Below are 12,959 nucleotides of genomic sequence, written 5' to 3' on the forward strand. Positions count from 1 at the left end.
GCAAAAAAATAAAAAGAAGAAAAAACATTATTTTAAAATAGGCCTACCCCCTCTACCCCCTTTAGGCTTTGAAGGAATTATACGTATATGAATTGAAAAACAAGGAGTTAGAGCAAAGAAAACATTTGTACGAGTCATAATCTATAGCGGATTGGTACCAAAATTCTTATTGAAAGGGGAAAGACTGAAAGATTTGAAGGAAAATATAGAAAAACAAGAATTTTTCTATTCTATATACCCCACAAGATATCCCAGAAGACTTCGTCTTGAACTCGTCAAATACGCTAAAGAACCACTTTATAGCCACCCTAATCTTATTGCAGAATTTGTAGCCTTACAAATAAAACAAAGAGTTCCCTTTAGACAGACAATGAAAAAAGCTATTGATATAACTAAATCTACAGGTATAAAAGGAATTAAAATACAACTCGCAGGCCGTATCGACGGAAAAGATATCGCGCGTAAAGAAAGTAAAAGAAAGGGTAAACTACCGCTACAAATAATTTGTACCAAAATGGATTATTATTCTCATACAATTCAAGCTGTCTATGGAGTTTTAGGCTTACAAATTTGGATATTTAGAAACTAGAATCTCAGATAATGAATAAAATATATAGGTAATTCAGGATCTTAATTGATTAATCAAATACTACAATAGGAGGAGAGGTTTATGGCTAAAATAGCAGCCAAAATCATTGCTAGTTTCAACAATGTACATTTTTACGGACAGATATATGTATGGATATATCACCCGTCTTACAAATCAGAAGGCCTGTATCCGATTCGTAAAAATGTACATTGTTATCCCGCTATAAAGATAACGAGTTTCTTTGAATTCGATATTCAAATTGGGGATTTTGTAGTCCTAGAATACAACCCGAATGAACCAGAAGCTTATTATATCACTAAAAAGATAGTGATACAATAAAGCTTTTTATATGTAACACCTGGGGGGTTTGGGGATGAAAGTCATATATGTGTATTACTGAGAGATAGAGTCAAGAAAAATATATGAGTCTTATTTTTTCCCAATAAATTAAAAAAAAAAGAGAAATTTCTTATGGTTATGGATTATTTGGATAGGTTTCCTTATTATAGATATAAAAATGTTCTATTAGGCAAAATCGTTGCAAGTTCCAGTGACTATATCCATTGCGTACAAATATATTTTTATTTTTTGGTAGAGCCGTGGATAGATCCTGTGTCAGGGGAAATGCGAGGCTTGTGTCCGACTCCTATATATGTACGCTGTATCGGTCCAGAGATATATCTCAATAAGAAACTGTATCCAGATTTTGTAATCCTACAATACCCCACGAATGTACCAGAACATTTCAGGTGGTATTATATAATAGATGACATTTTATATCTATTTATGTTTCTCAATAACATTGAGATAAAGTCAAGAAAATATAGATGAGTCTTATTTTTCCCCAATAAATTAAACAAAAAAAAAGAAACAATTCTTATGAAAATCCGAACATCAGTTCGTAAAATTTGTAAAAGATGTCGATTAGTTCGTAGACGTAAACAACTTACTGTGATTTGTCCCAATCTGAAACATAAAAAAGGCAAGGTTAATCTTTCTCATTAAAAAAACCTTCCTTTAGAAATTCTTAATCACTTTGTTCAACAATTTTATCGATACAGGAAAAAAGGAAAAAGTTTTTTTATTGCTGCAATGGTACTATCAATAATTATATTAATTATATTGTTTAATAAAGAACATTGAAGGATTTAACAAATGGAAAGAGAGGGATTCGAACCATCGGTAAACAAAAGTCTACATAGCAGTTCCAATGCTACGCCTTCAACCACTCGGCCATCTCTCCTAATATTATAATTATATATATTTTCTATATTTTTTGATGAAAAACTGAGTGAATGGGGAGTTTTCTTATTACAAATAGGTTTCATAAGAATAAATAATACCTTTCCAGTTTTGTATTTTCTTTTAAAGAAAATACTCCACGGATCTATTTAAAAATAGATAATCATCCCATGAATTTTTTACTTCAAATTTTTAGATTTATGATGTGGCATATTTATTATGCCACATATTATGCAAATAAAATAAAATATATAATTAATATTTGGAAGGTTTATTTTATGATGAAAAGATTTTTCCGTTGTTTGAATTCTAACCAAAAAAAACTTCTTGAATTATCTACATAACATAATCAAATAAAATCTTTTTTTATTTTATTGAACTTAAATGAAACAAAAACCTATTGATTAGTGAAATATTAAATTGGAATAAAAAGTCAACTATTTCATATTCATATCTTTCCTTGTCTTTTTTTTTACGTAATTTTTGACTTTATATTTACTTTGTTGTTAAGATCATTTTCTCGAGGGGTAATGAAAAGAATTATATGACGGATTAGTAATTATGCCTAGATCACGTATAAATGGGAATTTTATAGATAAGACCTTTTCAATTGTTGCCAATATATTGTTGGAAATAATTCCAACAACTTCAGGAGAAAAAAAGGCATTTACCTATCACAGAGATGGTGTGATTTGATTCTTTTTTCTTGTTTTTTTTAGCCTGTAGTTAAGTCTTACAAGAAATTAAGTCATATTGCGGGATAGAAAAAACCTAATAATGAAAAAAAAACTTACGCTTGGTGAAGGTAAAGTTTGTGAGGGTAAAACAATAAATCCCTTCTGTCGTCTATCCTCGATTGATGCAATCTCAGATGCTTTAATTATCCATTTGAGCATTGAGCAAAAGATTAAACCCATAGGTTTCTTCGTATTGCGGGTCCCCTTTAGTGGAGTTATTACGTGGAAGTGCTAGTGTCGGCCAATCCACTTTAACTCGTTTTTACAGTTTACATACTTTTGTATTGCCTCTTCTTACTGCTGTATTTATGTTGATGCACTTTCTAATGATACGTAAACAAGGTATTTCGGGCCCTTTATAGAGAAAACATAAAATAGATTGATTATATATTCATATTGGGAAGGACAAAACTATTTCATTGCTATAAATATGGTTTTTTTAAGAATCACACATTTTATTTGGATACTTCTCTTCAACCAATCAATCTTTTATTCTATATTTGATACGACTAGTTGAAGTGAATCTTGAAAAGAAAGGATGGATTATGGGAGTGTGTGACTTGAACTATTAATTTGGCCATGCGGATACATTATTTTATCCGCCACGTTGTAAATCACGACCAAATGTGTCTCGGGATCCAGCCAAGACCCACGTAAGCCCTTTACGTAGTAGAGGGATAGGCCGGTTCGTTTAAAGAGAATATTCTCTATGATCATACCTGAATAATGTCATCTATAAAAAGGCTTTGTAAGGTCCGTAGAATAGAGTGAAATGATATGGCATGATTCAGTTTTATGTCTATTCCACTTACTGAATTTCATCTACTCCACTTAATTGTTTTTTAGTTTTTAGTATAGAAATGCATTCATTTCCTTTGCATTGATTCCTATCTATGATACTATCGGAGTGAAAGAAGGGATCTAAGGAAGAATATAGGTTCTATTTTTTTTTAGTAACAAGTAAATACTTTATATGGATATGGAAAAAATTGAAATATTTTATCGATAAAAACCAATCAGAAGACATGAGACAATCCAAAAAGCGCTTGATCATGATCAATTTTATAAGCTTACTTGGACAGTGGGCATTTATTTAGAAAAAAAGAATTCGAATTTGTTGCAATCCCTCGTTGGAATTGCAACTACAAAATGCAATCGGATAAAATCTTATCATGGAGTCTTATATATAATACATTAATATATTATTAATAGATTAATTAGACATTTGATATTAGTTTGATTCTTTTGATTTTTGCTCGAGCCGGATGATGAAAAATCATCATGTCCGGTTTCTTCGGGGGATGGATCTATACACAAAAATTCATCTATCCCAATAATAAAAAAACCTGACTTAAATGATCCTGTGTTAAGAGCAAAATTAGCTAAAGGGATGGGGTATAATTATTATGGAGAACCCGCATGGCCCAACGATCTTTTATATATTTTTCCAGTAGTAATTCTAGGTACTATTGCATGCAACGTAGGTTTAGCGGTTTTAGAACAATCAATAATTGTTGAACCGGCGGACCCTTTTGCAACTCCTTTGGAAATATTACCTGAGTGGTACTTCTTTCCCGTGTTTCAAATACTTCGTACAGTACCCAATAAATTATTGGGTGTTCTTTTAATAGTTTCAGTACCATTGGGATTACTGACAGTACCTTTTTTGGAAAATGTCAATAAATTCCAAAATCCATTTCGCCGTCCAGTAGCTACAACGGTTTTTTTAATCGGTACCATAGTAGCTCTTTGGTTAGGTATTGGAGCCACACTGCCTATTGATAAGTCCTTAACTTTAGGTCTTTTTTAAATTGATTCATGAAGTATTTTCTTCATGAAGTATTTTAATGTAGATATATCAGGAATAGTTACTTCAAAGTAATTAATTAAAGTAATTATTCCTAATATAAACTCAAAAAATTATATTATATGTTTTCAAGTTTCAAATAAATTGAAAAATTGATAAGTCTTTCTAAAAAATAGCATAGAAAAATCTTTTTGAAAAAAAAAAGTATCAAAAATTCTTATTAAACTGTCTTGCTTTTGCTCTCGAAAATGATTGGATTTTGACCAATGGAAACCATCAATTTGATAGAATCAATAGGTATATAATATAGCTAAATGTTACTATCCTATTCATCAGTACTGCTCCTTGATACTGGAAAGATTCTCTTATCTGTTCGAATTCATGACCTGAACGAGCCGCACATACACCCTAGCACATGGTCCTGACATCCAATGGGAGATTTCTTACCATTTTTTTTTGGCTGTCTTATGTTTCTAAGAAGTTGTGTATATAGTTGGCATATTGTGTATATATCTATACAGAATCCAATTTGGCCATTCCGCCATTTCCATTCCAAATCATCCTAATCTGAAGCTTCTTATCGAAAAAAATCCCATAGTTGCTTACTATTCATCGACTCCCTATCTAGAGAACAATCAAGTAATAATGGAATTCTTATTCTGTTTGCTAAATCACATGAAATTTTAGTTAACTCCATATATCGATTTTTTTAATATAAATATATTGATATTGAGTTTTTATCGGCATTGTGTAACCAGGTAGTGTCGTAAGCAGCTCGTGTGAGAGCTCTTCTAGCAATAGTTTCTGATACTCCACTTATGAAATTTGAAAATTTAGTTAACTCCATAAGTTAGAATACAAAAAAATTGAGTTTGTATAGGCATTATGTTAGCAGCTAATGCTAGCGCTCTTCTAGCAATAGTTTCTGATACTCCACTCATTTCATAAAGTATATCACCAGGTGATATAACGTATACGGAATGTTTTGATATGATTAACCGTGGTTTTTTTTTATCTGAATGATCCCATTCTGATTCTGTCGTCGTTATTGTAGGAGGTTTCTGGGGAAGTACCCAGAGTTTTCCACGACGACGCAGATACCTTTCAATTGCCCATCGTCCTGCTTCTATTTGTCTAATAGGAATTTCCGCAGGTTCAAGTGCTTGAAGAGCATATCCATACCTCTCAAAAGGAATCGAATTGACTCGATGAGATAGAGATATTCCCTTCATTATAGGGATGTTTCCTATAAAAACGGTTTGTTCCTGCATTTTTATACTGGTTTTTCGAGTTAATCCCGCGGGTACATATAATCTTACAGAATATGTAAGTGATTCATAAATAGCATCTCTTTCTTTTATCAAGGGTTCTACCAATTAATATCTTTTCACAAATAATAGAAATTCTAAATTTTGATTGATATCTTCGATTTTTTCTTCTGGAAACTTCTTAAATTCTTCCCTTAAGCCTTTAGTAATAAATCTGCAAAAGCTCTCAAATTGTATCTGATTAAACCCAGGTATTGTGGCCATTCCGCCATTTCCATTCCAAATCATCCTAACCTGAAGCTTCTTATTGAAAAAAATCCCATAGTTGCTTACTATTCATCGACTCCCTATCTAGAGAACAATCAAGTAATAATGGAATTCTTATTCTGTTTGCTAAATCACATGAAATTTTAGTTAACTCCATATATCGATTTTTTGCCCTACTTCATAATATTATTTAGAGGATAAGGATCAAACCTTTTTTTATAAATAGAAAAATATTTTTTGATCTTAAGAAAGAAATTGAAAGATCCCTTAACTATAGTAGGATTTTCAATAGAACGAATCACACTTTTACCACTAAACTATACCCGCTATATATTCATTATGGTATATAAATACACCCTTTGTCGAATAAATAGGAGACTAGGATAAAGATAGCGAATTGTGACAATTATGATTTTGCCATCTATTTCGTCTCTACGTTAAGAATCAATCAAATACAAAAAAATCAATAAAGGTCCACTTTTTCATAAAAATTATTCAATTAAAAATAAAAATATAAGTTTAAATAACATTAAAACCTCTGGTTAGATGGTTTGTTAGTTACATTTCTTGTTTGATAAGAAGTCATTATCACATTATCATTATTTAATAATAGGTTTTTATTCCATATTCCATATATATATAAAGGATTTATTAAAGGTCGATTATAAAAATGATAGATTTTTTATATGTTTATTATTTTTTTTATTTTTATAATCCCACACATTTTATTAGTTTATTAGATAGATCTTAATTTATCTAATATTAAGATAGATCTTATCTGATAATATAGTAATTCCTCTCAATTGGAAAAAATTCTCTTAAATAAAGTAAAATAAAGTAAGAATATTTATGGAATAAAAAAATGAATTCGAATTCGATAGAATTCTATTCGATTCGATCGAAATATTTCAAAAATATTTCAAAAAAATTAGAAAAATATATGGAAATATATTTCTTATATGAAATGTTATCACATGTTTTGATTTCTGACTAATTAATCAAGAGTCATCTTTGATTTGAAAAAAGAAAAAAAGAATATAAAATACAAAAAGATGAGTACTTATTGGATTGGAAAAGGGCTTATTGGATTCAATTGTACCGCGTAATATTTTCAAAGGTGTTCTTAGTAAATTATTCGCGTTCCATGGTATCTTTCATTTAAATAGAGGAGGTTTATGAAAAAAGAATTACTATAGTTCGTTTCTATTCGATTTATGGAATCATTTTGTTCTATTTTTTATTATGAATCCACTGATTTCTGCCGCTTCTGTTATTGCTGCTGGATTGGCTGTGGGGCTTGCTTCTATTGGGTCTGGGATTGGTCAAGGCACTGCTATGGATATTGTTCTCATGATTGGAGCTATTTTTTTCATAGGTTTAATAGCTTTTTTTTCTTTTTATTCATATAAAGAAAAAATCCTTGCTTATGATGAAGATGCTAATCAAAATTCAAAAAAATCAATAAAATCAACAGAATCTAACGAATCACAAGAATTAGAAGAATCAACAGAATTTAACGAATCACAAGAATTAGAAGAATCAACAGAATCTAAGGAATCAGAGAAATCAACAGAATCTAAGCAATCTAAGGAAAATATACATTACATCCGTCCTTATCCAATTAATGGATTTGATATTAATCTCAAATCCATTAATGGATTTTCCAAATCCTCGTGGGTATGGAACTTGGTTGTCGCCAAAATCGTTTGCGAGTTCATTGAAATTATTTATGGTACCCGAGAAAGAATTATCTACGCAAGGATTTATTATTTCTATGATGGAAGGCCACTGCCAGCTCGACGGATCGTATCGTGTAAAGTAAATAATCACTTACGCGATATGACTATACGAAGTAGCCATATCATGTTACTGGAGTTCAACGAGATTAATAAATCTTATAAAATCTTTAGAATTTTTCATGCGAATGATTCAATTTAATCATATCATAAAAACTTAAATGTTCAGCTTCGTTCCTGGCCTTCGTGGTCGTTTCATGTTATCGTCGCTTAAGGAAGGTCAGGCTAATATATTAGGTACTACCATACGAAGAGTTCTACTTGCAGAAATAAAAGGAACGCGTATAACATATGCTACATTTCAATTGAAAGAAAAATAAGAAAAATCTTTTCATCAATATAGTACTATACCTGAATCTATTTCATCACTTGGATCACTCAGGTTTTATTTCATTTTCTTTTTTGGACATGACTACCCAATCAATAATACCATAATCTTGAGCTTCTGTTGCCGACATAAAATAGTCTCTTTCTAGATCCTTCTGTATAACATCTACAGGTTTACCTGTGTTTTGTGCATAAATATCCGCAATTGTGTTACGAAGTTCAAGCATATCTTCTGTTTCCTTTATTAAGGAATCTATATTTTTTTTTGTGCTAGTCGGGAAACTTCTAGGTTCGTGAATCATAATCCTAGCGTTTGGGTATGCTATCTGTCTAGTAATTGTTCCTCCGGCCAGGATCAAAGATGCTCCTGATGCAGCTAATCCCATAGCTATTGTAGACACTTCAGGTAACATAACTTTTAGAACATCATAAATAGCTATTGATTGGTGTGTGTCTCCACCAAGAGAGTTTATATATATATATATATATATATATATATATATATATATAAGTATCATTATAACCCTCACTTTCCGAATTCAGCAGTAACAAGAGACCGATGAACTGATTGGCGAAAGATGTCGTAATTTCTTTGCATAGAAAGAGTGTTCTTTCTATGTAAAGTCGTTCGCATATATCAATCCAAATGGGTTCTTTAACTACACCATCACGATCTAAAACAAAATCATCACGTATAAAATCACTATCCTCAAAATGGATATAGGGGATTTTGGGTAGCGCCATATCAAAATTATTTTTTATTTTCTTTAAAACTAAAAAACTAATTAGCGTAACCTTTATAGGTCCTAAAAAAATTCTACGAGGTTTTCAAAGATCTCATTAAATTCCTCTCTATCTACTTCGGAAAAATGAAACAGGACTTTACATAGAAAGAATTCATTATGAAAAAATTTTGCCCATTTGATTTTCAAAATATCTATCCCAAATTATGGGATAGAGGGATTTGAGCAAATAAAAGCGCTAATGCCACTTTCTCTCTTTTATTTTTTTTCTTGTTTGAATTGGATTTTTTTTATCTCGATGTTAAGAATATACTGACAAAGTTGATAATGAAAAATGTAGCCAACAGAATTCTTGCTATTGTATTAATAGGCTTAAAAATTTATTCCTCTCTATGCAGATGGGTAAAATATCTTCGACTTTATGGAATTTTCAATTCCATGAAAACTTCTTTTTAGTGTCACTTCTGACATCACCTACAATAGGTGGCCAGTTTTGGAATGCTTGGCGATATAATTTTTGGTGAACCAGATGCAACCATTGCATTTGCAGGTAAAAGAGTGATTGAAGAAGTAATGAAGATCGAAGTACCCGAGGGTGTACAGGAAGCTGAATACTTGGGCTCATTGGATTCCAATTGTACCGCGTAATCTTTTCAAAGGTGTTCTTAGTGAATTATTCGCGTTCCACGGTATCTTTCATTTAAATAGAGGTGGTTTATGAAAAAAGAATTACTATGTTCTTTTCTATTCGATTTATGGAATCATTTTGTTCTATTTTTTATTTTACTCATTTTGGTTTGAACCACGATCAACACAACATAGGTCATTGAAAGGATCTAGCACAACTCACCAAAGCACAAAAGCCAGGATCTTTCAGAAAGTTGATTCCTTTTCAAGAGTGCATAACCGCATGGATAAGCTTACACTAACCCGTCAATTTTGGATCCAATTGGGGATTTTCCTTGGGAGGTATCGGGAAGAGATTGAAATGGAATAATATAGATTCATAGGTTCTCTATTGATTCTATCCCTATGGGATAGAATCAATAGAGAAATCGAAATGAAATCAAGAATCCTGGAAAAAAGGAAATCAAAAAAGAAGTAGAAGATAGAAAGGATTCAAAATGAATAAATTGAAACTCATAATGGATCCTTCTTTCTGGATGAGGGGCAAAGCGATTTCTATCGGGGTTCTTCTTCTTATTAGAAGATCGTGATTTGATCCGCATATGTTTGGTAAAAGAGAAATATTCTCCTTTGATCATAAATGAAAAGTCTTCAATTGGAACATGAAAACGTGACTGAATTGGTCTTAGTCACTCTTCGAAACGGAGTGGAAGAAGGGAAGAAATTCTCGAACGAAGAAATTACTTCGAAAGAATTGAACGAGGAGCTGTATGAGGTCAAAACCTCATGTACGGTTCTGTAGAGTGACAGTAAGGGTGACTTATCTGTCAACTTTTCCACTATCAACCCCAAAAAACCAAACTCTGCCTTACGTAAAGTTGCTAGAGTACGATTAACCTCTGGATTTGAAATCACTACTTATATACTAGGTATTCGCCATTCTTTACAAGAACATTCTGTAGTATTAGTAAGAGGAGGAAGGGTCAAGGATTTACCCGGTGTTAAATATCACATTGTTCGAGGAGCCCTAGATGCTGCCGGAATAAAGGATCGTCAACAAGGGCATTCTAGTGCGTTGTAGATTCTTATCCAAGACTTGTATCATTTGATGATGCCATGTGAATCGCTAGAAACATGTGAAGTGTATGGCTAACCCAATAACGAATGTTTCGTAAAGAGCAGGCTACCATGAGACAAAAGATCTTCTTTCTAAAGAGATTCGATTCGTAACTATTATATGTCTAGGGTCCAATATGGAAATCATTTTAGAGGTTTTCCCTTACTTTGTCTGTGTCAGCAAACAATTCGAAATACCTCGGCTTTTTCAGAACAGGTCCGAGTCAAATAGCAATGATTCAAAGCACTTCTTTTTACATTAAACTATGTATTTCGGAAACCTAAGGACTCGATCGTATGGATATGTAAAATACAGGATTTCCAATCCTAACAGGAAAAGGAGGGAAACGGATACTCAATCTCAAGTGAGTAAACAGAATTTCATACCCTATCTAAATATCCAAATTTTTATTAATTTCCTCTCAATACAATAATGAAGGAATGGAAGAAAAGGATTCTGAATTAAAGTATACCATTATTTCATATTCTACCTTTTAAGTAGGAAAAAATAGGAGATTTTTTGTTATTTTGGTTTGGTTCGTTAAAAGATTCTGACTGACATATCATAGGACAGCTCAGGATTTCAATATTCTAAATAAGCATGAAATCGATCGAGTTTATGGATTTACCTAGGTTTTTTTGTGGCTTAATCGAAAAAAGAGCTTATATCTTCGAAACCCGTTGTAAATAAAGAGGTGTTGAAGGAGAAATCGTCCATAGATAATTGAACTGTCATATGCCTTAAAATTAACATGAGATGTTCGAAAATGGTTAAAGTAATTGAACAGGAGAATCACTATGACTATAGCCCTTGGTAGATTTACCAAAGATCAAAATGATTTATTTGATATTATGGATGATTGGTTACGAAGGGATCGTTTTGTTTTTGTAGGATGGTCTGGTCTATTGCTCTTTCCTTGTGCTTATTTTGCTTTAGGGGGTTGGTTTACAGGTACAACTTTTGTAACTCCATGGTATACTCATGGATTAGCTAGTTCTTATTTGGAAGGTTGCAATTTTTTAACTGCTGCAGTTTCTACTCCTGCGAACAGTCTAGCACATTCTTTGTTGCTATTATGGGGCCCTGAAGCACAAGGAGATTTTACCCGCTGGTGTCAATTAGGAGGTCTGTGGACTTTTGTTGCCCTCCACGGTGCTTTCGCACTAACAGGTTTCATGTTACGTCAATTCGAAATTGCTCGATCTGTTCAATTGCGACCTTATAATGCAATTGCATTCTCTGGTCCAATCGCTGTTTTTGTTTCCGTATTCCTAATTTATCCACTGGGTCAATCTGGTTGGTTCTTTGCACCGAGTTTTGGCGTAACAACTATATTTCGATTCATCCTCTTCTTCCAAGGATTTCATAATTGGACATTGAACCCATTTCATATGATGGGAGTTGCCGGAGTATTAGGTGCGGCTCTGCTATGCGCTATTCACGGTGCTACTGTGGAAAATACTCTATTTGAAGATGGTGATGGTGCAAATACATTTCGTGCTTTTAACCCAACTCAAGCCGAAGAGACTTATTCGATGGTCACTGCTAATCGATTTTGGTCCCAAATCTTTGGGGTTGCTTTTTCCAATAAACGTTGGTTACATTTCTTTATGCTATTTGTACCAGTAACCGGTTTATGGATGAGTGCTGTTGGGGTAGTGGGTCTTGCTCTGAACCTACGTGCTTATGACTTTGTTTCCCAAGAAATCCGTGCAGCGGAAGATCCTGAATTTGAGACTTTCTACACAAAAAATATTCTTTTAAACGAAGGTATTCGTGCTTGGATGGCGGCTCAGGATCAGCCTCATGAAAACCTTATATTCCCTGAGGAGGTTTTACCACGTGGAAACGCTCTTTAATGGAACTTTAGCTTTAGCTGGCCGTGACCAAGAAAGCACCGGTTTTGCTTGGTGGGCCGGGAATGCTCGACTTATTAATTTGTCCGGTAAACTACTTGGAGCTCACGTAGCTCATGCCGGATTAATCGTATTCTGGGCCGGAGCAATGAATTTATTTGAAGTGGCACATTTTGTGCCAGAGAAACCTATGTATGAACAAGGATTAATTTTACTTCCACACCTAGCTACTTTAGGTTGGGGGGTAGGTCCTGGAGGAGAAGTTATAGATACCTTTCCGTACTTTGTATCTGGAGTACTTCACTTAATTTCCTCTGCAGTCTTAGGTTTTGGCGGTATTTATCACGCTCTTCTTGGACCTGAAACTCTTGAAGAATATCGGACGTGAAGGTTTCCTCTCATCCGGCTCAAGTAGTTGCACTAACTAAATAAAGAAAAAAAGAGTTCTTTCTTATTTTTAGACTTTTTCGAAAAAAACTGAAAAAGAACTACTCTTTACTCAAGTTCCCAGTAAAAACCAATCTCTCATTGATTCATTCTTTCTTTACTTGAATTTGATGAATGAAATGAGAATGTCAAATTA

General features: G+C 32.9%; 1 non-coding gene across 1 annotated transcript; it reads right to left on the bottom strand.

The window, feature by feature from the left end:
- Positions 1-1,745: 1,745 nt before the first annotated feature.
- On the bottom strand, positions 1,746-1,832 carry TRNAS-GGA (transfer RNA serine (anticodon GGA)). Its single transcript has one exon. It is a non-coding gene; the product is annotated as a tRNA-Ser (tRNA).
- Between the last annotated feature and the right edge of the window lie 11,127 nt (positions 1,833-12,959).

The sequence above is a fragment of the Carex rostrata genome, chromosome 1 (genome assembly GCF_964058835.1).
Source record: "Carex rostrata chromosome 1, lpCarRost1.2, whole genome shotgun sequence".
Lineage (NCBI taxonomy): Eukaryota > Viridiplantae > Streptophyta > Magnoliopsida > Poales > Cyperaceae > Carex > Carex rostrata.